General features: G+C 56.5%; 1 pseudogene; it reads right to left on the bottom strand.

Moving 5' to 3' along the window:
• Positions 1-254: 254 nt before the first annotated feature.
• LOC131421196 (KANTR integral membrane protein-like) lies at positions 255-6,945 on the bottom strand (annotated as a pseudogene).
• Positions 6,946-23,844: the final 16,899 nt, after the last annotated feature.

The following is a 23,844-nucleotide window of genomic DNA, read 5'->3' on the forward strand; positions in this document are numbered from 1 at the left end:
GGCGAGACCCGGGCCGGTCAGTGCTCAGGCCGGGAGAACTGCTTGAGGTGAGGGAGATGCTGGGAGGGTCCTGCAGCCCCAGAAGCCGGAGCAGAGTCTCTGAGCCCCCTGGCATCCTCGGGCTCTCCGCCTCCCCAGGCTCTGGAACAGACATGCTCCTTCATGGGCCCCTGCGCGGAGACGACACCAATTTGCAAGAATGTAATTTTGCATCTAACGTCAGTTGTTGCTCCAGACAGCAAGCCTAGCCCAGCTCAGGACCGGCAGGCGTTGAGGGGCTGCTCATTGTCCGGTACCCCAGAGAGCGCAGCCATTTTCCAGCTGGAAAGGAGGGCAAGCAACACCATGGCCCAAATCCCTTTGGAGGACTGACACCGGGAGTGGGGGGAATATCAGCTTCTTAGGGCGGCCGCAGCCTGGGGGCTGCCAACAACAGAAATCTATTCTCTCACAGCTCCAGAAGCTGGAAGTCTGTAATCAAGGTGTCACAGGGCTGGTTCCTTCTGGAAGCTCTGAGGGAGAACCTGTTCCAGGACTCTCGCCCAGCTCCTGGTGGCTGCCAGCAATCCTTGGCATTCTGTATCTTGTAGTTGCGTCACTTCAGTCTCTGCCTCTGTCCTCGCGTGTCCTCTCCCTGCCTCTGTGTCCTGATCTCCCCTCTTATAAGGAAACCAGTCATATTGGGTTAGGACCCACCCCAGTGACCTCATCTTACCTCAATCACCTTTTTAAAGACCCTATCTACAAATACAGTCACATTCTGAGGTGCTGGGGGTTGGGACTTCAATGTGTGAATTTGTGGGGACATAGTTCAGCCCACGATGCCTGGAGAGCGAGCTTGGATCCCAGGGCATTGGCCCTGGGGGGAGATGGAGTAGCTGGAGGTGGGGTGACCCTCCATACCTAGTGGACTTGGCTTTGACAACATGAAGGAGTAAGAGGAGGCCGGCCGCAGTCTCTGGAGGCGCCGTGAGGCTGCAGTGGCTTCAGTGACCCCTGAGACCATCGGCCTTGTGGCTCTGGCAGGTGGGGGTAGGGAGGGTCCCAGGGCTCTGCGAGCCCGTGCTTTGGGGTCCTGTGGCGCTGAGGTCACCACGGCACTCCATGGTCTCCAACAGCTGTGTGAGCGCCACCCCTGGACCAGACCGCTTGCACCCGCCTGTGTGTGCAGTGTCCCGGTGTATGTGTTATGTGTGGCGTTCTGCTCTGCCTCTCTTTGCTAACTCACTCACACATTGATTCCTGTGCTCCTGGCCAGCTCCCCGCTCCCTGCTCCTGGGATCCTGTAGGTCCCAGCTTGCATGACCCCTCCCCAGAGAAGCCTTCTCTGTCCCATACCCTGGCCCTGCTGTGCAAACCCTTGGAGCCCCGGGTTTGGCTGGGACCATGGGAGAGGCCCAGGGTCTGGACGGGAGGAGGGGTCTTCGAGTGCCAGCGTGAGGGAGGAAGGTGATGAGCACAGGGGCTCAGGGCTGTGGTGTCAGCAGGCATGTGAGGGCCAGGCCTGGGGGTGCACGGGGAGACCCTGGCCTACCCGGGGGAAACACTTGGCCTTTGCCTGCTCTGCCACCTGAGCACTTCTGGATGCAGGGAGTGGTCATTTCCACAGCAGGCTGTGTGATCATGCCTGCTCCACCCCACGCATGGTCAGAGCCGACAGCCATTCAACAGATGGCCAGCTGCACCCCTGGTTTTGACACCGGGAGAGGGGGTCTTAATTAGCTGTTCATGTTTAGCTGCCCTGAGACCTGCTCCTGGAAGCAGAAAAGGGGCTTCCAACCTGTCGGGATGCTCAGAGAGGCTGGTGTGAGCTGGGCCAGCCACAGGGGGCGGGTGTGCCCGAATGTCCAGGAGCAGCATCTTGAATGTCTCTGGTCCATTTCTCTCTATAATTATGACAGGCAGGCCTGTAGGTTGGTGCCTTAGAGCGAAACTCCCTCCTTCAGTCACCGGAGGCTGGATTTTCACACCGGCACTAGGGCACCATATCAGACCACCCCACAGGGTTTTCATCATGGTGATGCTTTGGGCAAGGTGGCTGCCCATGCTGAGGGCCACTGAGCCCTTGTGGGCAGGTAGGGGTGCCTGGCCCTGGGCTCTGGGCCGTCCGTGGGTGCTCCGGTAAGAGGGGAAGCTGTGCGCCCCAGCTCCCTGCAGAGATGACAGGGCTGACCTGGAACAAAGTCTGGGGTCAGTGCCCCAGAAGCTTCCTGCCAGAGGTACTTAGGAGGAAGGTGCCAGAAGCACTAGTAGGGAGAGGGAAGGTGGGCTGGGCAGGGGGAGGCCTAGCAAAGGAGCGACCCCCAGGAGGTCCAGGGGTGCCAAGGAGGGATCAGGAGTTCCTGGAAGATGGAGACTCACATCCTCTAGGGGCTCTGGCAGCCAGAGGCAGCCCGTCCACAAAGGTGCTGGCTGTCGGGAGAGCAGGTCAGGCCAGAGTGCACGAAAGTGGGAAAGGACCTGAAGGGAGGAGGGCGAGGCCCCGGAGGGGGGAGTGGGGGACACCAGGCAGGGGCAGGGCAGTGGGGTTGGGGATCCAGTGGGCCGAGGGGCTTGTCCTGGGAGCTCCCAGCTGGGATCCCTGGGGATGTGAATACCCGTTTGCTCATCTCTGAAATGGGCTCGTGACCAGTGATCCCCAGGGTGTCTGCACAGTGTCAGGGCCAGGTGAGAGACTGAGGATTGCACTTGCTGCCGTGTGACATACAGCAGATGGACACTGCCTCAGAGGGCACACAGGGTCCAGGGCGGCCGTGTGCAGGGGGACACTGCCTCAGAGGGCACGCAGGGGACCAGGGTGGCCGCATGCAGAGGGACACTGCCTCAGAGGGCACGCAGGGTCCAGGGCGGCCGTGTGCAGAGGGACACTGCCTCAGAGGGCACGCAGGAGGCCAGGGCAGCCGCGTGCAGATGGCCTCTGCCTCAGGGGGCATGCAGGGGGCCAGGGCGGCCACATGCAGAGGGACACTGCCTTAGAGGCACGCAGGGGCCAGGGTGGCCGTGTGCAGAGGGACACTGCGTCAGAGGCACGCAGGGGCCTAGGGCAGCCGCGTGCAGATGGACACTGCCTCAGAGGCCATGCGGGGGCCAGAGTGGCCGCATGCAGGAGGCAGATTTTGAGCTGGGGCCCCAAGGATGGAGAGGTCAAGGCTGGAACCCCACCCCTGGGGCGCCGGGCAGCCTGAGCAGGGCAGGCTGGGGCGAGGGGGCTGCACTCTCTGCCCTGGAGACCTGCACTGGGTGGTCCCTGGACACCAGCGCTGGCAGATCCCCCGGGCCCTGCACCTCATTTTTCCATTTTGGCCCCTCCCTGGCTTCCTGGCCGCACCGCCCGCCTCCTCCCACCCTTCCTCGGGCCTATCAGGGCTGGGCCTGTTTACCCAGCTGGGACCGGAGGAAACGGCTCCAGTGCTGAGACAGACAGGAGCAGCCATTAATCATGGGTGGAAATTGGAAATTACCCGAGTGCTGGGGATCGCCTGGGAAGAAGCACAGGCGTGGAGGCCGCGGCGGGTGAACTGCGGTGCTTCCGGCGGCCGCTGGCACTGCCCGGGGCGCGGGGCGGACGAGTGCGGTCATCAGTGGCTGCACTTCTCACCCCGACCCCAGGCCGAGCAGCTCCCCCCGTAGCCTGTGGCAGCCATGCGCGCTCTGCTGGGACAAGGGCTGGGGGAGGTGCACACAGTGCAGGTGGGCAGGACCCCCACAGGGTGAGCGGCGGGCAGGACCTGATCCCACCCAGGCATCACTGAGAGTGGACATTTGCTGGGGTCTTGATGGACGAGCAGCAGTTTACCAGTTCGGGGAAGAAGGCCACTTTGAGGGTGGTGCTGCCCTGAGCAGAGAGCCCTAAAATAGGGTCCTGGTGATACCAAACCAAGTGGGCTCGCCTCCTGGTGAGCTAAATGAGACTCTACACCAGTGGAAGTTGTATCACAAAGTAAAGTATATTTGCAGCAAATAGGAGGCCATGAGGAATCATTTCCAAAGTCATGGCTCCCCCGAACAAAGGGAAGCAGGAACTTTTATTTCTGTTGGGGAATGAGTATTCAAAAGGGAGAGGCGGGTACACTGCAGATTATGGTAATAAGGCTTAATCTCCTCTTTAAGAGATCTTTGCATTAAAAATAAGGCAAGGTCGTGGGCACAGCTCTCGTAGGGAGGCTTGGTTAGCTTCAGTTTGGTTGCTGGTTGTGTCTTCTTAACATAAAAAAACAACTGGGACAAACAGTTACATGCTTGCAAACTCACCCTTGAGTTCCTTGGGGCACTAGTTGGTTCCCCTAGGGGCTGACAGGGTCACGGGCTGGGGCTCAGGGCAATTCTTCAGGTCAGCAGTGAGCCCTGTAACAGCTCCAGGTTGCTGTTATTCACGGCTTTAGGGCTACCAGCTGAGTTTCGACAGCTCCAGGAAGACCTCAGCCAGGCCCAGACCACACTGGTCACTGCCCTCAGCAGGGTCCTCCCACCTGGGCCTGCCGTCCTGTGACCTTGCCGGCTGGCTCTTCCTGCTCTGTCATGGGAACACAGAGTCACCCAGAGGATGGGACCCTATGGTCATGCAGACAACATCCCAACCACGTGGCTGCGCTCACGTCTCCAGGGAGAGGTGCTCGCTCCCTGCCAGAGATGAGGATGGAGACGGCTGAGGTGGCCAGCTCAGGGCCAGACCCCGAGGTCTCCAAGGTGGCCAGGCTCAGGGCACCCCCTTGGCGACCACCCAAATGGGAGTGGAGAGCTGATTGTCTGGCACCTGCCACTTCCTGGGAAGGGACACCAATCCTGGAGCCCTACTGGCCGGTGGCTGGCCCACCGCGGCCGGCTAGGCGCCCTGGGAGCTGCCGGAATCACCACCGATGGCAGCCTCCCTGAGTGATCACAGCCAGGCAGAGCCCCTACCCTGTGGGCACTTCAGAGAGGAGAGACCGTCATTACTACTCAGCGATTCCGTAAATTAGCCAGTGAAGACAGATGTTGTGAGTATTGGAAAAACACTGTCAATAATCAGGTTATTCTCATAAGTAGAGAGGCAATTTGCTACCTGTCAAATGGCATTCTGCCGCCTGCTTTCACCTGCCTCATTGGGTGGAGGCCGGCTGGGGAGAACCCAGAACCCTCCAGGTCCCCAACATCTGGGGCCACATACGGTGGGTGCAGGGAGACCCACCGATGGACCAGAGAGGCCTGGGCTTCCCCGCACCCCTCAGGTCACCCCTCGGCATCCCCCACCAGGTGAATTGTCTCTGTGCCCCACCAGGCCGTGGTCGTCGGGCCCCCACACTCACTCCTGCAGCCACCTTGCCCGGGAGCCCTGTGCACCTTCCAGCCCTGGGGACCCTGCTGATGCTGTGCCCCCTGGGAAGCCTTCCCACCCTTGTGGGCCCCCTGCCCCGGCTGCAGCCTGTGGGGACCGGCCAGTTGGCATGAGCCCTCATGCATGGTGCTCCTGGGAGTGAGGAATCACGTCTGCGCATCTCGATGGCCTCCATCCCGCCTCGCATGGGCTGCCCTGGTGAGAAGGTGCCTCATCCGGGGGCTTCTGTGCTTCATGCCACTGTCACCCTCAGGTCCAGCGGCAGCCCCCCACAAGGCTACAGCCACAATGTGCTTGAGAGGCATCCTGCCTGTACTCGGACAGCCTGGGGACAGGGAGCTCACAGTGCTGGCCAACGGCTTGGCCACTCTGCCTCCCGTGGACCTCTGCCTGGGCCCCCCAGACCCCCCTCTGTGGAGGACTGTCTCTGAGCATGAGAAGGACAAAGGCCCCGGCCGGGGAGGGGCTGGACGAGGGGCTACGCAAGCACGGTGGTAGGTGGGAGCTGCCCCTGCTGCGGGTGGGGCTGGTTCTCCATCCTCAGAGCCACACCCAGGGAGCCATGTCCTGGCCACTTGGTAGCTTCTGGACCAGCCTTGGTGCCCACTCTGTGGGGGGAGGTAAGGGCAGCCGTGGGGCACGGCTATGGCTGGGTGTACTCTCTGCCCACCCCTCCCTGTGACACAGCTCAGCGGGAAGCTGGGACCTCTAGGCCCAACAACACTGTGTGATTCGTGTGGAAAGAGAGGCAGGAAGAGACTCGGGTAGTCTCAGGCGGGGCTGCCAGGGCTGCCTGGGAGGAGGCAGAGTCCAGAGACTCTCCTCACCTGGGGCAGTGGCTCTATCCCCTCCTCTTTGTCCCTTGTTCCTACTCTGGCCCTCCTGGAGTAACAAATGGCCCTGAGGCCTATCTGCCTCAGCAGCGCTAGGATGTGGGCTGGGCAAGGATTTCTCTCCAGAAGCCCAGAGAAACAGATGAACTGGGAGGGGCCCCAATGGAAATGATTTTGGAACTGAGATGGGGAGGGAAGCTCACTCCAGGCAGGGGGAACAGCAAGTGCAAAGGCCCCGAGGTGGGAGTGGGTGGGATAAGCGCCAAGGGCTGAAGAATGCTGGTGTGGTTGCAGGGCAGAGGGGACCATGGGACAGCAAGGGAGGCTCTGGGGGTGAAGGGGCAGTCCATTTGTGACTAGAACACTTCTGAATAATCCATGGCTCACAAAGGGAGTCTCTAGGGAAATAAAAAATTACAGTGAGTTAAATGAAGATGAAAACACAATGTATCAAAAATTGTGGGGCACAGTGAAAGCAGTGCAGAGAGGGGAATTTATAGCACCAAATGCATATATTAGAAAAGAGGAAAAGTCTCAAATCAATCATCTAAGTTCCCACCTCAAAAACGTAGAAAAAGAAGAGCAAAATAAACCCCAAGCAAACAGAAGGGAGAAAATAATGAAGATAAGAGCAGAATTAAACCAAATTGAAAACAGAAAAACAATAGAGAAAATCAATGAAACAAAGAGATCGTTCTTTGAAAAGATCAATAAAATGGACAAACCCGTAGTAAGAGTGACAAAGGAAAACAGGGAGAGGACACAACTTACCAACATCAGGAACAAAACAGGGGACATCACTGCAGACTCTGCAGATGTCAAAAGGATAATAAAAGAACAATGTGAACAACTACTCACATAAATTTGACAACTTAGGTGAAATGGACCACGTCCTCAAAAACCACAACTCACCAAATATGAAGTAGATAATTTGAATAACCCTCTAACTATTAAGGAAATCAAATTCACAAGTTAAAAACTCACAAAAAGCAAATCTCTAAATCTCCATCGATGGTTTCGATGGAGAATTCTAACTAATATTTAAAGAATAATTAACATCAATTCTGCAAAATGTCTTCCAAAAAACAAAAGAGAAAGAAACAGTTCCCAATTCATTTTACGAAGCTGGTGTTACCCTGATACTAAAACCAAAGACAGTACAAAAGAATAAAACTACAAACTCATATCCCTCATAAATATGCACACAAAATCCTTAACAAAATATTAGCAAATAGAAGTCAACAAAATATAAAAAGAATTATACACAATGGCCAAACGGGATTTACTCCAGGGATGCAAGGCTGATTTAGCAACTGAAAATCAATCAATGTGATCCACTGTATTAATAAGCTAAAGAAGAAAAATCATATGATGATAGCAATTTATGAAGAAAAATCATTTGACAAAATTCAGCAAACTGGGAATAGAGGGCAACTTCCTCAACTTGATAAAGAGCATTTATAGAAAAACTACAGCTAAGATTATACTTAATGTTATAACTAAGTATATAGCTAATACTAATTTTTCCTCTTAAGATCAGGAACAAATCAAGTGTCCACTCTCACCACTCTTATTTAACATAGTGCTGGAATTTCTAGCCAGTGCAATAAGGTAAGAAAAGGAAATAAAAGGCATTCAGATCTTAAAGGGAGAAATAAGACTATCCTTGTTTATAGATGACATTATTGTCTACACAGACAACCCCAATGAATCTGCAAAAACTCGTAGAAATAATATAGGAATTCAGCAATATATAAGATATAAATATATAAGTATATAACACAAACATACAGAAATCAATTGTATTTCTATATCTGAGCAATGAACATGTGGACACTGAAATTAAAAATACACTACCATTTACAATCATTCAAAAAATGAAATAGTTGTAAATCTAATACAATATATATGGGACTTGTATGCTTAATACTACAGAATGCTGATGAAAGAAATCAGAGAAGATCTAAATAAATGGAGAGAATCACTGTTTTCATGGATTGGAAGACCCAACATAGTAAAAATGTCAATTCTCCATAAACTGATATACAGATTTAATGCTATTCCTATCAAAATCCAAGCAAGACTTCTTGTAGATATAGACAAGATAACTATAACATTTATAGGAAAATACAAAAGAACTAGAATAGCTGAAATAATTTTGAAAAAGAAGAATAAAAGATTCAGTCTACCTGATTTCAAGACTTGTCTGACAGCCACATGAATGAAGACTGTGCGATATTGGTGGAGGGATAGACACACAGATCAATGGAGCAGAACGAGAACCTAGAAATAGACCCACAAGAATGTGTCCAGCTGATTTTTGACAAAGGCACAAAAGCTTGTCAACAGAGGAAAGAAAGCCTTTAAACAAATCTTGCTAGAGCAATTGGACCTCCATAAGCAAAAAAAATGAACCTCTACCTAAGTACACAACTTATGCAAGGATTAAGTCAAAATGGGCCATGGACTTAATTGTAAAATGTAAAACTATTAAACTTTTAGAAAAAGACATAGGAGAAAACCTTTGTGATCTTGGGCTAGGTGAAGAGTTAAAAGACTTGACACTAAAAACATAGTCCTTAAAAGGAAGTAGGTGAACTTCATCAAAATTAAAAACTTTTGTTCTGTGAAGGACACTGTTAAGAGGCTATAAAGACAGGCTAGAGAGCAGGGGAAAGTATTTGAAACCACAAATCTGACAAAGGACTAGTATCTAGTATATATAAAGAACGCTCAAAACTCAAGAGTAAAAAAACTCAAAAAATCCAATTAGAAAATGAGCGAAGGGCATAAGGAGACACTTCACTGAAGAGGATGTACAGATGGCAACAAGCAGATGGAAAGAAGTTTAACTCACCAGCCATCGGGGAAATGGAAACTAAAATCACCATGAGATACCACTACACACCTATCAGAATGGCTAAAATGAAAAATAGTGACAACACTAAGTGCTGGTGAAGACGTGGACAAGCTGGCGATCACACACACACTGCTGGAGGGAGTGTCAAATGGCACAGCCGCTCTGGAAAACAGTTTGGCAGTTTCTTAATAAACAAGCACGCCATTACCATAGGACGCAGCAACTGCAGACATGGTCACGTATCCCCGAGAGAGGAAGACGTGTGCACACAAAAACTAGCCTACGACTGATTATAGCAGCTTTATTCATAAGAGCCCCAAACTGGAAATGATCAGATGTGCTTCCGTGGTGAACGGTTAAACCAGCTGTGGTCCACACAGACCGTGGAATCCTGCCCAGCAGTAAACAGGAGCAAACCACTGACACATGCCACACCCTGGAAGACTATCCAGAGAATTATGCTGAGTGATAAAAGCCAGTCCCCGAAGGTTATACACTGTATGCTTCCACTTATATGACATTCTCGAAATGACAAATTTACAGAAGTGAAAACAGATTAGTGTTACCAGGGGTGGAAGGGGGTGGGGGATGAGTGGGTGTGGCTGTAAAGGCAGCAGGGGGGTCCCTGTGGGGTGGAATGTTCTGTCTGAACTGCATGCATGTCGACATCCTGGTGTGACACTGCCAGACGTTACCACTGGATAAAGGGTGTGTGGGATCTGTCTGTATTGTTTCTTACAGTGCTTGTGAATCTATAATTATCCCAAAAAAAGAAATGCGATTTAAAAAAAGTAAAACACTAGAAAGACTACAATGACACCTACATCACCAAGCAGTCGGTTCTGGTGCACCGCCCCTCCCTCTCCCACTTCCCCGTCCCTCCTCTCTGTCGGGCTGGGGAGGAGGGGTGGGGCGCAATGGGAGGGGCTGTCCCTCAGCACACGGAACTGCGGCCTCTTTTCTTTAAAGGGAATGTGTTTATGCGTCAAGGTCGGGACCCATCTGAGAACGCCTTGCAGGAAGCAGGGTGCCAGGGACCCTCGGGGCTGGGGATCTCCTTCCCTGTTCCATTGTCCCTCCCTGTAGTCCCCGTGCACAGGGCTCAGTCTCGCCCCCAGGGTCCCTCCTTCTCAGGTCAGGCCCCGGGCTGGGCCTCTGCCCCTCTGGTGCCAGCGGCTGTCCCGCCTCCTTCCCGACAGGGTGTGTGTGGAGCGGGCTACGGGGTCTCCGAGGTTCCTGACGCATGAGATGCACGAGCAATTCTCAGCGTCGCACTTGTTGCCTGTTGGAGCACCACCCCGAGGTGGACCTCCACTGGGGGCAGGGAAGGAGGAGGTGCTGTAAGCAGGGGCTGCGGTCCTCCTCCACCAGTGGCCGGGGCCCCCGAGACCCTGGGATGGCACCCTGGGGCCACAGGACAATCCCCAGACAGACAGGCACGGGGTCACCACTCCCAGCACGCCTGAGCCCTCAGCGTCGGAGAAGGAGCTGTGGCTGCAAACCCACCAGGAGGGGACGGCTGGCCTGATGTGCAGACATGGGGGCCGCTGGAGTCCAGGTGGGCCCTTGGGCCTCTGAGGACTTGCTTCCTGGCTCCTGCCCCTTCTCGGACATTCTGTGCCGGCTCAGACCCGGCTGAGAGTGGAACCTCACCCCAGGACAGGAACCGAGCGTCCTGTGGGGCCGCTTGGGTGAAGGGACCAGAGCGGTGGCCAGTGTGGTCTGTCCGAGCTGCCCATAGGAAGCCGGCCTTGCCGAGGGCCGCCCGCCCCACCCAGCCCCGGCCGCTGGGCTCCCCGCCGGCCGTGTGACGGCACCCACCGTGGATGCTTTAATTGGAACACCCCACCAAGGGTTTAAATTAAAATCAAATACTCAGAGAGCCTGTGCCTTTTAGACGGCTAAAATTAAAGCCTAATTGAATTTTCCAGGGAAAAATATCTTGTGGAAATTTAATTAAGGAAGTAAAAGACCGGGTTTTTAAAAATAGATGTGTATGGTTTTTAATTCAGGGTTATTTGCGAAGCAAATTAAGAAATAAAAAGAACCCACTCTGCTGTAGTCACAGAGGAGCTGGCGGGGTCCCTGTGCAGGGCCGTCCCCGGGGTCCTGCCCGTGGCCGCGGCTCTCCCGGGCAAGGGATCCTGGACGGTGGCTCCCTAGGAGGCTGCCCGCGGCCTGTGTCAGGATCAGAGGAGAGGCCTGCTCATTTCTTCTGGCTTTCCAAGCATCGGGCTCCACGGGGAGGCCTGGGAGAACCGCGGCTGCTCCCCAGGGACGGGGAAGCTGAGAAAGGAAACCCACAGCCACTGCTGGCCGGCAGCCTCATCCCCCACCCCCAACCCCGGGCCCCTGACCATGCCCTGCCCACCCAACGAGGGGCCGGGGCCACGTCTTTGCTGTTCTCTCTTCTATTTGTGAAAGTGTTTTGGAAGAATTAGAACTCTATACTGAGAACCAGCTGAAAATGAACTCACTCCAGCATCGGCCTCAAGCCCCGTCCAGTCCCCAGTGAGCAGACAGGCCCGTAGGGGTGCCAACGCCCTGGCCTCTACCACCGCGGGGCCTGGGTCCCGCTGAGGCTGCCTTGACCATACGGCTGGCTCCCCACCCAACTCCTGTCCAGATGTTGAGACTGATGGCCGACTTGTGCCCAGGCTGTGGAAAGGCTCGTTCCTCACATAATGAAGCTCTCCGGGGAGAGTGGGGCACCTCCCGACAGGGCTGAAAATGTCTAGAGAGAGCAGACGGACACCCGGCTTTGGGACTCATGGTGGCTAGGGGGTGGGGCTGGGCTGCGTGTCCCCCGTGCAGGCCTGGGCTCCTACAGTTTGAATATTCCGTGGTTCCAAAGGGAGGACCACTGGGCCATTCAGATGGACGCAGACTCTCTCACGGCCTGGCTTGCTCACCTCTGCCTTCCCGCCTGGCTGGATGCCCACCCAACACCGGGCCAGCTGCCGTGATCCTGTCTGATGGTGCCCGCCAGGGGCCTGGGGTTGCCTTGTCCCCTGCACTGGGCAGCAGGGACCGTCTTTCAGGACTCAGACTTTCCCACCGGCTTCCCTGGCCCTCTCCCCGCCGTGGTTGCTGGCCAGGCCGGGCCTCGTCTTCACGATGGGGAGGGGTCGTGGACAGGCAGCGTCCGGCTCCGAGGGGGTCACAGAGGGCTCTTCCGGGGCCAGCACCAGCCCGGCGGCAGCGGGCCAAAAAGCCCTGCCCCCCCTTGGACCTCTCCGAGGATGCCTCGCCCCCACAGGGCCGGGGGCTGACGGCTCCCGCCTCTGCTCCCTGGTGTCTGGTTTGCCCCCACAGGGAGGCAGTGAAGACGGCACCCTGGGGCGAAGACGGCAGGCGCCGCGGGGTGCCAGGAGGCAGGCCTGAAGGCCGAGGGAGGGGGTGAGGCTGGGCGCTGGGTGATGGCCAGGTAATAGGACCTGACAGGTGGCGGTGGGGGCGCTAGCAGGGAAGTGTGTGTGTGTGTGTGTGTGTGTGTGTGTGTGTGTGTGTGTGTATGCACGTGGGGTTACCAGTGGCTGGCCCAGCCAAAGCCACCTGCCAGCCTTTCCTTTGGACGAGCCCTGGGTTGGGAATTCCGAGTTAATTCTGACAGCAAAGGGGCTGGGCTCCTGGATCCCCACCGGTGCCTCTGCAGAGGAGCTGACGGGTGTCTAGCTCGACTCCCCCCCGGCCCCCGAGCCAGGGCCCGAGTCTCCCTCCCCTGGAGCGACAGTGGTGCCCACGCAGATTCCTGGCAGAGAGGGGCTGTGGATGCCCCCGGGGGCAGCAACGGAGGCAAAGAGGTCCATCTGCCCTGGGGTCAGAGGAGGACCCCCACCCACTGCCTGCCACCTTTGCCTTCAGACCTTCAGGATCAAAAATCTTTTTGTTTCCTCCACCAACTGTAATGTTTCTGGTAATTAAAGGGGTTTCACGGTTTGATCAGTGAACCGACCTGGCACGTGGGCAGGCGTTTAGGCTCATCGAATGTTTACTTGTCAAAGGGGCAAATCGCCGATAATGCGCTGGGCTGACGCAGGTTTTAATTAAGTGAGGATAAGTGAGGCGCCGGGCAGTTCCTGGGGGACCCTGGGCTGCCACCAGCATCTCATTCCGTGCCTGTCAATTCCTCATTGGCTGGCAGGAAATTCGGGAGGAGTGGGGGCGGTGGGCGGAGAAAGCTCTCAGCTAGAGTCAGCCTCCTGGGTGCTCATGACTTTGAGGAAGGGGGGCATGTGCTCATTTCTGCACTGGGTCTGCCGAGTTTTACTGAGCCCCTGCTCTGTGCCAGCACTGTGTTGGGTACAGACACGTAGAAGCAAATGTCCATTGGGCCTCTGCCCTCACAGGGTGGTGAGAGATGAGGGGGGTATAGGGGACCCCAGGAATGTCTGAGAGGGTTGGAGGAAGATGCCACTGGGAGGTGGCCACAGAGAGAGCCTTCTGGGGAGAGGTGCAGCCTGTGCAAAGGGCCTGGGGCCAGGAGGGGCCAGGGTGGAGAGTTTGGCTGGTTTGGCTGGATTGGGAGGCTGAAGGCTCAGTGCGGGGGTTGTGGGCCCTGCAGGGAGTTTTTGCTCCAGGCTAGGAGCTCTGGAGTCACCTTCCCTGGTTCCAGTCACGTTTTGAAAGGACATCTTCCTTGGGCTGCTATGTGTGCAGGCTGGTGGTGGGCGACACATGGGGCAGCCATGGAGATGAAAAGGCTTCAGGACCTCGAAGGCCTGTCTGTCCCGCGCACTCGAGGGTCTCCCACCTTCTCTCGGCCTCCCACCTTCCCACTGTGGCCTCACCCCTCCTCCCTCCCCTGTGCTATAACTGAGGCCCCATCTCAGAGAGCACCCCCTGGCCACAGGCTGTGGGCTAGCCTGGGAACCTCTGGAGAACACAGTCCCTGGGGGTCTGTTCAGAGTTGCTGGCCCTGACCCAGGGGTGGCCTTTGGGGACCCAGCCCATTTATGTGGGGGCTCCCTGGGAAAGCCCAACTCCTGCTCCTCTCCCTCCTCCCCTCAGGAGGACTGGGGGCTCCCAGGGGCTTGCTCAATGCGACCGTTTGGGGCTTTCCCCTCCAGCACAGGCAGGCTCAGCGTAGTGACCCACCGGTGTGGATCCAGGCACTCAGACCACACGCTGCTGGGAAGGCCTGTCCGCCGCGCGGGCTTATTTCTGCGGCTGCCCCTGAGGAGAAGGGCGGGTTAGGAGCAGACAGCCTGGGTTCATGCCAGGCCCCGCCCCTGCTGGCTGTGTGACCTGGGGCAGGTTCCTCACCTGCTCTGTGCACCGCCTCACTCGCGCAGGGGGCTGTGGGCAGTGAGGCAGTGCAGGGAGCGGCTGTGCGTGTGTCTGTGCCCGGATAACGTCCACCATGCCCTAGAGATGAACGCTCACAGGCCCCGGGGAATCGGCATCACATAAATCAATGTCACAGTGAGGGTGGCGTTGTCTGCAGTGCTGATGCTTTTGTGAGATGAAGGCCCGAACCACGTGTGGACTCAGGTTTGTGCACGTGGAATCCCCTTCTCAGGGTCCCCAGGAAGCCGACCATACGGGACCCCTTCGCTGAGGACCTGAGAGAAGTGGGCCCCTGACTTTATTAGGGAGGCGCAGCTGGCTCCCCATGGCTCAGCCTGCAGGCCCCTGTGCGCGCCTGGGCGGCCTCCCCTGGGAGGTGAGCGGAGAGGCCGGTCGGACCCGGGACCTGCGCTGTGGGGGCAGCCCCACCGCACCTGGGAGCAACGAGATCGGGAAGGCTGTGCAGCTGCCTGATACTGAGGCCTCGGGGTGGCCGCCCGCCCAGGTCTCCTCCTTTCTCCTGCTCATCCGAGGCACAGAGGGGGACACTGGGAGGAGAGGGGCTCTGGTTGCCTGGCCCCCTCACACTGGGAAGAAGGACACTTAGAGCTGGAGCGGTTGGCAGGGTCCTGCTGCGGCCGTGTCAGTTTCGCTGTAGGATGGCCACATCTGCAAATAGGGGGACACCAACCTCTGAAGAACAGCACATTTAGTTTTCTCCTCGTCTGGACAACATTTCACAGACTGTGTTTAGTTACAGATCAGATTCTCATTAACCCTGACCTTGCCTGGCCTCTGGTCACAGTGTCAGAGAGCCGGGGTGGTGGGCCAGCTGCAGCCTGGGCCCTGGCCACCTGTGCTGTGTTCCTGGCCCGTCGGTGGCCCCGTCTGCACCTCTCTGTGTCCCCGGGCTGTCACTGCTGTGCAGGGAAGGCACCATCACCTCGTTCCCTGGCTGCCTGCAGCCAGAGCCTTTTGTTGGCTCAAACACGACAGAAGTTGAAAAGACTACACGTTATAAACAGATAACTAATATATCAGAGCGGCTCGAGGGGTCTTGCGGACCGGCTTCTGCAGCAATGTTCCTGCCCTTCCTGTCGGAGGCCCACTCCGAGGGCCCGGGGAGCTTCCTCGTCAGCTCAGGTGGTCTCTGCCTGCTGCCCCTGAGGCCTGCTGCCTCTGGCTGTGGGGGCGCACTAGCGCACCGGCTTCTGTGTGGGTGGCACCCCTGTTGAGTCAGAGAGTTGGGGAAACTGAGGCCCAGGGAGGTGCAGTGCAGCCGTCCTGGACTGTGGTCGAGGGCCCAGCCTCCCCCGCGTCCCGGGGCACTTTCTAAAGACCTTGCACCTCATGCCTTGAGTTCTTCAGATGAGACAAGAGGGCTCTGGGCTGTGCAGGGCCGGGGACCTGGTCAGCTTGGGCCATCCTGGGCTGCCCGCTCCCACCCCCACCCCAGCAGCCCTGCCTCTTCATCCTCCCACGTGGCAATGGCCTGCCTCCCCCATCTGACTAGCGGCTCTGTGAGTGATGCTCCCTGCTCACCCCTGTGTCGGCTGCTCAGGCTGACTCTGGGTGGTTGTGCACAGACACTCCTTGGTTGAACGTACCTCCTGGGATGCCCAGGTGTGTTAGCGTGGGAGTGATTCCCCCGGGAAGCCGGGCTTCAGCTGGGAAGAGAGAGGGAGGGCCAGGAAGCCGGGCTCCCCCTTCCTCCTCCAACGTCCTCCCTGCCTGCACTGCACCCCTCTGGGGGTCTCTCCCGGCCCCGCCCCATGGCACCCTGATGAGCATTTCCTTCTCTCTTGGTGACAGTTGAGCCTCAATCCCTGGCGAGGGTTACATCGTATGTAGAGCTTGGTGACTCTGCGGGCAGTGGCCGCCACCCCGGGAGACTTTTGCTCCTGGAGCTCCCCCCGACGTCCCAGGCTGGCCCCGGGGAGGTGGCAGGTCAGCTGGGGCATGCGCCATCCAGCAAGGGGGGCACTGGGGAAATAGCGCCCCCTTGTGAGTGCGCACAGCCTGCAGCCCACCCCCACAGCGTCCACTGCTGAGTTGCCGTGTCTCAGACAGGACAGCGAGGGCACCCACCACGGAGATGTGAGTGAGGGGGGCGCCTCGCAACTGAGCCCCCTCCTCTCCTGAGGGGGGCAGGACTGGAGGCCCCGGGGCTTGATGACCCGCAGTTCAAGGAAGGCAGCATCTACACCTCCCTCCTGGGGTCTCGGGCCTCCTCTCAGGGCAGCAGTCCTTGTTCTTCAATGGCTAGGAGAGCTGGGTGTGGCCTAAGGGTCAGGAGGCCTCCCCCGTGCTCCCAGCCAGCACTGGAGTCAACACTGCCTCCTGCAGTCTCTCCTTTGGGGCCACAGTGACCCACGAGATGGCTGGGTCAGAGTCTCGTTCTGGAGGCTGTGCTCCTCTGGAAATATCTCCACCCCAGAGAGGAAGCAGGAGCCAGCGTCCCCTGACCCGCCTGGGCCTCCCCAGCACTGCCTCCAGCTCGGGGGTCACTATGCTTCTCGTTACTGCTGCCACTCACAAGGACCGAGGGACAGTGTTGAAATGTGCAAATCCCAGGACGGGAGTGCAAATCTCGGAGGCTGTGTGCAAACCCTGGGTGCAGGGAGTCTGGGGCTGGGAGAGAGAGCCCGCCTTTAGTGCCACCCCGGAGTACCCACCTCCCCTCCTCCTGCAGATCTTTTAGAATTCACCAGACTCCCCACACTTTAAAATGCTCGGAGAAAAGAATGGGTTTTAAATTAGTGAAGCCTTTTTACAGGAGATGCTTGTCAAGGATAATCTTTAATTGCAAATAAAAAAATAAGAAAAAAAAAAATGCTCTGAAAGCCAGTTGCGTGGAGGACGTTCTGAGTGCCCCCGTTTGTAGCAGGGGAAGGGCGAAGAGATCTGGCGTCCTGGCCCCTACAAGCATTTCCTCCTCAGTTCAGTGCCCAACTCTCTACTACCCAGAATTCCTCCCCTCCAGTCTGACCCCAGACTCCCGTGAGGACCCAGGGCTGGCACTGCCCAGCCTAAGGCTGCATCCTTAGGAGCAGAGTGCCCAGAACATGGGAGGTGACCGTCCCATCGGTAGGAGTTGTGCTCAGAGGACGGAGGCAGGGGGCCAGAGACTGCCCACGTCCAGCTGGGAAAGAGGGGGGAGAAGATGCCCGCCGTGGGGCCCCACGGGCAGAGCCGGGCGGGGGGAGCAATTGGTACCCATGTAGGGAGTGAGGTCTCTGCCACCAGAGTGTGAAAGCAGAGGCATCAGCTTCCCTGGCAGGGAAGTAGGGTTATTTTCTGCGCCCTTTCTGAGCTGGGTCGGGGAGGTCTCGGGGCAGGCCCGGGTGGGCAGGAGGAAGGAGACCTGTGGGTACAGGTGGTCCCCGGTTCCGGGGGTCTGTGCCAAGGGAACAGTGGTTGGGTCTCAAAGAGTGTTTTTCGCAGAGCCTGCCGCAGAGATAATAGCACCTCTTAAAACATGGTAATTAAAATCCTCTCTGCACACGGCCGTAAATCCATGCAGCACAACTTTCTTGTAAAAATGACCTTGCGAGATGATGTTTCCCAGCTGCGGGTTTTATCAATATCAATACCAAACCTGCGGCATGGGCCCCCCTCCGGCCTTCCCACAAAGGCTCCTCGGCCCGACGTCCACCCCACTGCCCCAAGCCCCCATCCTTCTGGACGCCACCTCTGCTGGACGCCCCTCAACCGGTCCCGAGCCCCTCCTCTGAGCCTGGGCATCTGGCTCGAGCTCCCACCCCACCACTGGCCTGTCCGGAGCTCCCGGCCCAGCACCCGGAACTTTCCAGGCTGTCTGACTTCAGGCGAGAATGCTCCTCGGAAGGGAGCTTGTGGGTCATGCCCGCTGGACCTATCCAGTCAGGGGAGAGAGAACTTGTCCTGTCTGCTCAGCTAGGAATCAATGATGCATGTTCATCCTCCCCTCGTCGTGATGACGCTGCCATGAATGTCACCTGGAAGGGAGTGCGACTGTCCCCAACAGTGCCCGTGGCGATAACGGTGTGTCTCCCATGAGCAGGCTCTGCAGGGCCCTAGCTCCTAACCATCTGCCTGGCGGGACCATGGGAATCCCCATGTCACAGATGGGGAAACTGAGGCTTGGTGCAGGTTATGGACACGCAGGGTCACGGGGTGGTCAGTAGAGGAGTGGAGATTTGCGTCCAGGGGTCCGGCTTGGATATGAGCAGGTACAGAGATGGAGGGATCAGCCCCGCCAGCCCCCAGAGCTGCCTTGGGGGACGAGGGATGCCTCCAGGTGAAAAATGCATCATGTACCATCAAGGTGGGCCCTGAGGACCCAACAGCCGTGACCCCTCCCCGCTCCTCCGGAAGGAGGCCCGGACTGCCCAGCTGCCGGGAGCGCCCCCTGCTGCTCCGGCCTCCTCCTGCTCAGGGCACCCCGAAGGTCAGTGCTGCATCTCCCTTCCCTGACGCGGGGACGCAGGCTCCGGGGGGTGAGCAGAGGCTCTACACACACCGTCCCCTCCTTTCCCTCAGGCCTCCTCCTCTGCACCCTGCAGCCTGTCCACCCCACTCCTCCCTCAGCCTTGCTTTTAAAACAGCTTTATTTAGATCAAAATCGTGCACCATACAATCCACCCATTTAAAGTGTGCGATTCAATGATTTTCAGATAAGTGCAATTCAATTCAAGGTTCACAGATAGGTGCAACCACCACCAGTGGATTTGGATCCTTTTATCACCTCATAAAGAAATCCCCCCATACCCCAACCTCCCCGCCCCCCCCGGCCCCCGGCCCCTGGCAACCGCCGATCTACTGTCTGTTGCTGTGGAGTTGCCTCTTCCGGGCTTTCATGTGAGTGGAACCACACACTATGTGGCCTTTGGTGTCTGGCCTCCTTCACGTTGCATAATGGCTCGAGGTCCCTCCGTGCCGTGGCCGGGGTCAGCGCCTCATCTCTGTTACAGCCAATCCTAGCCCACTGCGTGGATGGGTCACATCGCGTTTCTCCACTCATCCATCAGTGGACGCTTGGGCTGTTTCTACTTTGGGGCTATCGTGATTCACGCTGCTGCTCGTGTCTGTGGACACCCACGTGCGTGGACGTTCGTGTCCGTGTGGACACTTGCTCACCTCTCTCCTGGGCAGACACCTAGATGTGGGATCACTGGGTGTTTGCCTCCTCTGGCTCCTCTCACCCGGAACTCTCACTCCTGACTCCCAGGGCACGTGCGGCCCCTTCCGCACGGAGATTCCATCTGCCATGTCCCTGGAACAGGATCTGCATCCCCCGCCCTTGATGGTGGGCAGGATGGTCCTGGGCCGACGAGCCGCGTCTGAGGCCACGTGTTGGGGAAGTTCCTCTTCCTCTCTCCCTCTTTGTGTTCTCTGGCTCTGGAACACGCGCGGGACCTTTTAAGTGGATTAAGAAACACGGGAGTTTAATGTATTACAGGAATATAATTGTATTTTTATTGCTCATTACATTGTGAGTTAATTACATAGCAACCAGGTTTGTGCTTTATGATATTACAGCTAAATTAGCACGTCTTCCCTGGTCTAGAGCCGCTTCAACCCACGCACCTTGGCTTTGTCCCCCCAGCGGCATCAGAAGCACCGGCTTCTGGTCCCCGAGGTGTCCTCGTCTTCGGTAGGACGGTCCCGGGTCTGGGAGGGGCGGGCGGTGCTGGGGCCGAGTCTTACTTCAGGGTCCTCTTTCCACGTCTTTCTAGAAGGTTCCGCCTCCATGAGGTCAGGTGCTGCCTCGCCCCTGTCTGCTTCACTCCAGCACGGACTCCCTGCTCCGGGCCCAGCCGTGAGGTCTTTCCCAGATGGGGACCACCAGAGCTGACTGGCCCAGCTGAGCTCGGCTCTGACGCCTGCTGGGAAACAGGGTTCAACACAGGTCCACGGTTGGGGTGGGGAGGTGGAGATGGAGCAGTGCCGGCCGAGGAGAGGACGGGGTCAGGCCGAGCAGTGGGCCACTCAACCCACTGCTCTGAGTGCCGCGGGGCTGTGGCGGCCGGGCCCCGTGAGTGGACTGTCCAGTTAATTCTCTGGACCCTCTGGCAGGTGGGCCGCCTGCCCTGCATCCCCACAGCAGCTCGGAAGTGTGTGTGCCTTCCAGTGCGCAGAGCAGCCTCGGGAAGCCTCCTGTTAGGAGAGAGATTGTGGCAGACTTGCTCGTGTAGTTTATTCCAAGGCATCAATCAGAATAACAAGCAAAAATGTGTTTCCAATGACGTCGCTTCGCTTGCTTACTCGAGTGAGACCCAGTCAGAGGGAGCTGGTGTAGTGTGGCCCTTCATCGGGAAACCGAGCGGCCACTAAGGCTATGAGGGCTGGCGCCACGGCCATGGCCATGGGACAGTGCCATCGACTTGAGACGGCACTATGACACAGTGCAGGGGGAAAGCTGATTGTAAATCGTCCGTATAGCATCATCTGTTTTTATAAAGGGTGCACACCAGCGTGTCCTGGTTGTCCACGTCTGTCATGGCTCCTGTGGGCTCCTTGCCTCCAGCTTCTGTGGGGTTCAGCCCTCGGGGCCCCAGGAGGGCCTGGACAGAGGGGGAGGAGGGGGCTGGATATTTACGCTCCTGCCCTCTGTCCGTTTTGCTTTCATTCCCTTCGTGACCGTGCGTGATGATGGGGCGGCTGCAGCTGGGGCTGGGCGGCCCCTCCTGAGGCCGCGGCTCTCACTGGCCCATCCTCCTCTCGCCCCTTCAGGATCTGGGGTGCCCCGGCCTTCCCTCCACACTGCTGCCCCTCCCACGAGTGATCCTTCATCCACCTCCCTCAGTTAACCCCTTGTGGGCTGCCGGCTCCTGCGGGGACCCTGATTGATAGAGCCCCGTGTGGGTGTGCGAGTGTGCTTGAGTGTGAAACAGTGTGAGCATGTGAGTGCACAAGTGTGCGAGAATGTGAGTGTGCACAAGTGTGCATTAGCATAAGTGTGCATGAGTGTGAAACTGTGAGTGTCTGAGAGTGTGGATGTGCATGAGTGTGTGACTGTGTCAGAATGTGAGTGTGCATGAGTGTGCACGCACACACACACAGGAACACGCACGGAAGGAAACACACCCAGATGTCACCTCTTGTCCCCGTGTGCCTGGAGGAAGCTCAGGTCCTTTCTGAGTGTCCAAGTGTGTGTGGTGGAGATGGGCTCCTCCGTAACCAGGCACAGCCCGGGTGCCCCTCCTTCTGGAGCCTCGGTGCCTTGGAGCAGCTTCTCCAGCCCAGGGCCTGGCTCTGGGGCCTCGCTGAGCATGTCACTGAGTCAGCATCTGTTGCTGGATTAGAACCCTCCAGAATTCCTGCAAGAGCGTTTCCAGCTGGCCCTGCTTGTTCACACCCCTTTGTGGCGGCAGCTCCAGGAAGGAGCTCTGCTCCGTCACGTGGAAAGTGTCGGCTGACTCAGCGTCTGCGTCTGGCTCACAACAGATGTTTTCAATATTGTTTGTTTCAGTATTTCAACATAGAGCTTTAAAAATGTACGCAGAGGCAGTGTCACGAGAGAGAACAGCACCAGGAACGCCCACGTGCCTGTCTCCCGGCTGCGATAATCACTAACACAAGGCCAGAGTTGTCTCCTCTACACGCTTGACCCCAGGCCCCCACCGGGTTATTTTAAAGAAAATTGCTTCATATTTAAATTCCTCCATATGTACCTCTAAGAGATATAGAGTCTTTCAAAACACAAGCTCAATCTCATTTTCACACCTTAAAATATTAGCAATGTTTCCTTGCTGTCACTGAGTACGACCTCGGCGTTCCAGATCTGCTGGTTGTTCGAGGGCTTTTCACAGTTGTTTGGTTTGAACCCGGTCCGAGAGTTCACCACAGCGCTTGGCTGATACGTCGCCTATGTCTTCTTACATCTATCACTGGCCCCCAGGCCTCTGTTTTCATCTGGCCATTCATCTGTTGACCTGCAGAACTTCCTGCCCTCTGCGTCTGCCGGTGGCATTTGCCCTGCTCTTCAGTGTGTCTCCTAAACCGGCAGGCAGCCCTGGAGGCCGGGTCCGGTTCAGGCAGTGTCTCGGCAAGAAGGCTTCCTGGACGTGCTGGGCGCCTCCTCCTGGGTCTCATCACCCACGACGGCTTCTCTCTCTTGATGTGACGTCAGGACAGATCTGTGGGCTCAAGGTGCCAGCCTGGTCCGTCCTCTGTAAAGTTTCCCTTCAGCTTCTCACCGATGGTTTGAGCAATCACCAGCAGTGACTGACGCCAGCCACCATTTCAGCACGCTGAGGGTGTCATCTGGCATTCTCCCATTCAAGAGATTGTCCTCGACAACTATTTAGTTACCTTAACAAACAGTTCATCCAGAAAGGCAGGATCAGTGCCTGAATCTTTCCGTTTAGCACTTTGCACAATAATGAGATGGCGCCTTAGCAACTTCCAAAGACGATCAGGAACTTTTTCCTTCATTTGGTGTCGTTACAGTGCCACTGAACTTGGTTTCAATTCGTTGCAGTCATACATGATGTGTGTATAGATAAAGATGTGGGGTTTGCTGATGTGCAAATCCTTTCATCGTCAGTGGGAGGGAGGTGCTTCCGGTTGCCTCCTGACTGCCTCACCACCATCTGATCGTGGTCAGGGCTGCCTTGCTTTCTGGATGACAAGATGTTCCGGACTCATCTTGTGCATTTCCTGCCTGAGACCTCGAATTGGCCATTTCTCCCAGGAGCCTCGGGTCCTTCAGTGGAAAATGGTATTTAATGATCACAGTCTGGGAGCTAAGTCAGGGTCACGGCTACTAGACAAGCCATTACTTCTAAACCTTTCTGTGGCCAAAGCTGGGAAATACATATTTTTTTGCAGGAGGAGAAAAGTACATCCTGAGGTCATACCAACATTTCCCATTTAAATGTAAGATTAGGGTTTTTTCATATAACTTCTTTGATTTTATATTTACATCTCTCTCCTCTTGTGCTGGAAATCCTGGTTCCTAATGACATCTGCATAATCACTTACTAGCTTTGTCTCACTGTACATGATCTGTGACTGTGTGAACTGTGGTAGGTTCAGTTTGGACACACATTTTTCACTACACCCCCGTCAAGTGGGAGAGTCCATTTTCCCATGTTTTGAAGCTGGGCCGTCTTGAGGTGCTTTGACAAGAAAATGCAGTGGAGGTAACGTGGTGAGACTTCAAGGCAAGCTCTTACGAGATCTTAGAATCTGTTTTTTGCTCTTTTGGATCCTGGGACCACCCTGCTACAATGAGATGAAAAACTACATGGGGAGGTAGACTGGCTGTCCTAGCCGTTCTAGGCAAACCTGGCGCCTGGCTGAATGCAGGCGAGGGAGCCCAGAGGAGACCAGGAGGGGATCCAGCGTTGACCTACAGCATTGTGAGAAGTATAAATCGTTGTTACTCGATGCCACCACGTTCTGGGTGGTTTGTTACTTAGCGATAGATGAGCAATACAGATATTGGCACCAGGAGCAGAATGGCACCTTGACAAAAACCTGAAACATGTGACATTGGCTTTGGAGTGGATGGAGGCTGGGAAGGTGGTGAAGGGACTGTTGGAGGCTGGAGAAAAGATGAC

Source organism: Diceros bicornis, chromosome 24 (assembly GCF_020826845.1).
Source record: "Diceros bicornis minor isolate mBicDic1 chromosome 24, mDicBic1.mat.cur, whole genome shotgun sequence".
In the NCBI taxonomy this organism is placed as follows: domain Eukaryota; kingdom Metazoa; phylum Chordata; class Mammalia; order Perissodactyla; family Rhinocerotidae; genus Diceros; species Diceros bicornis.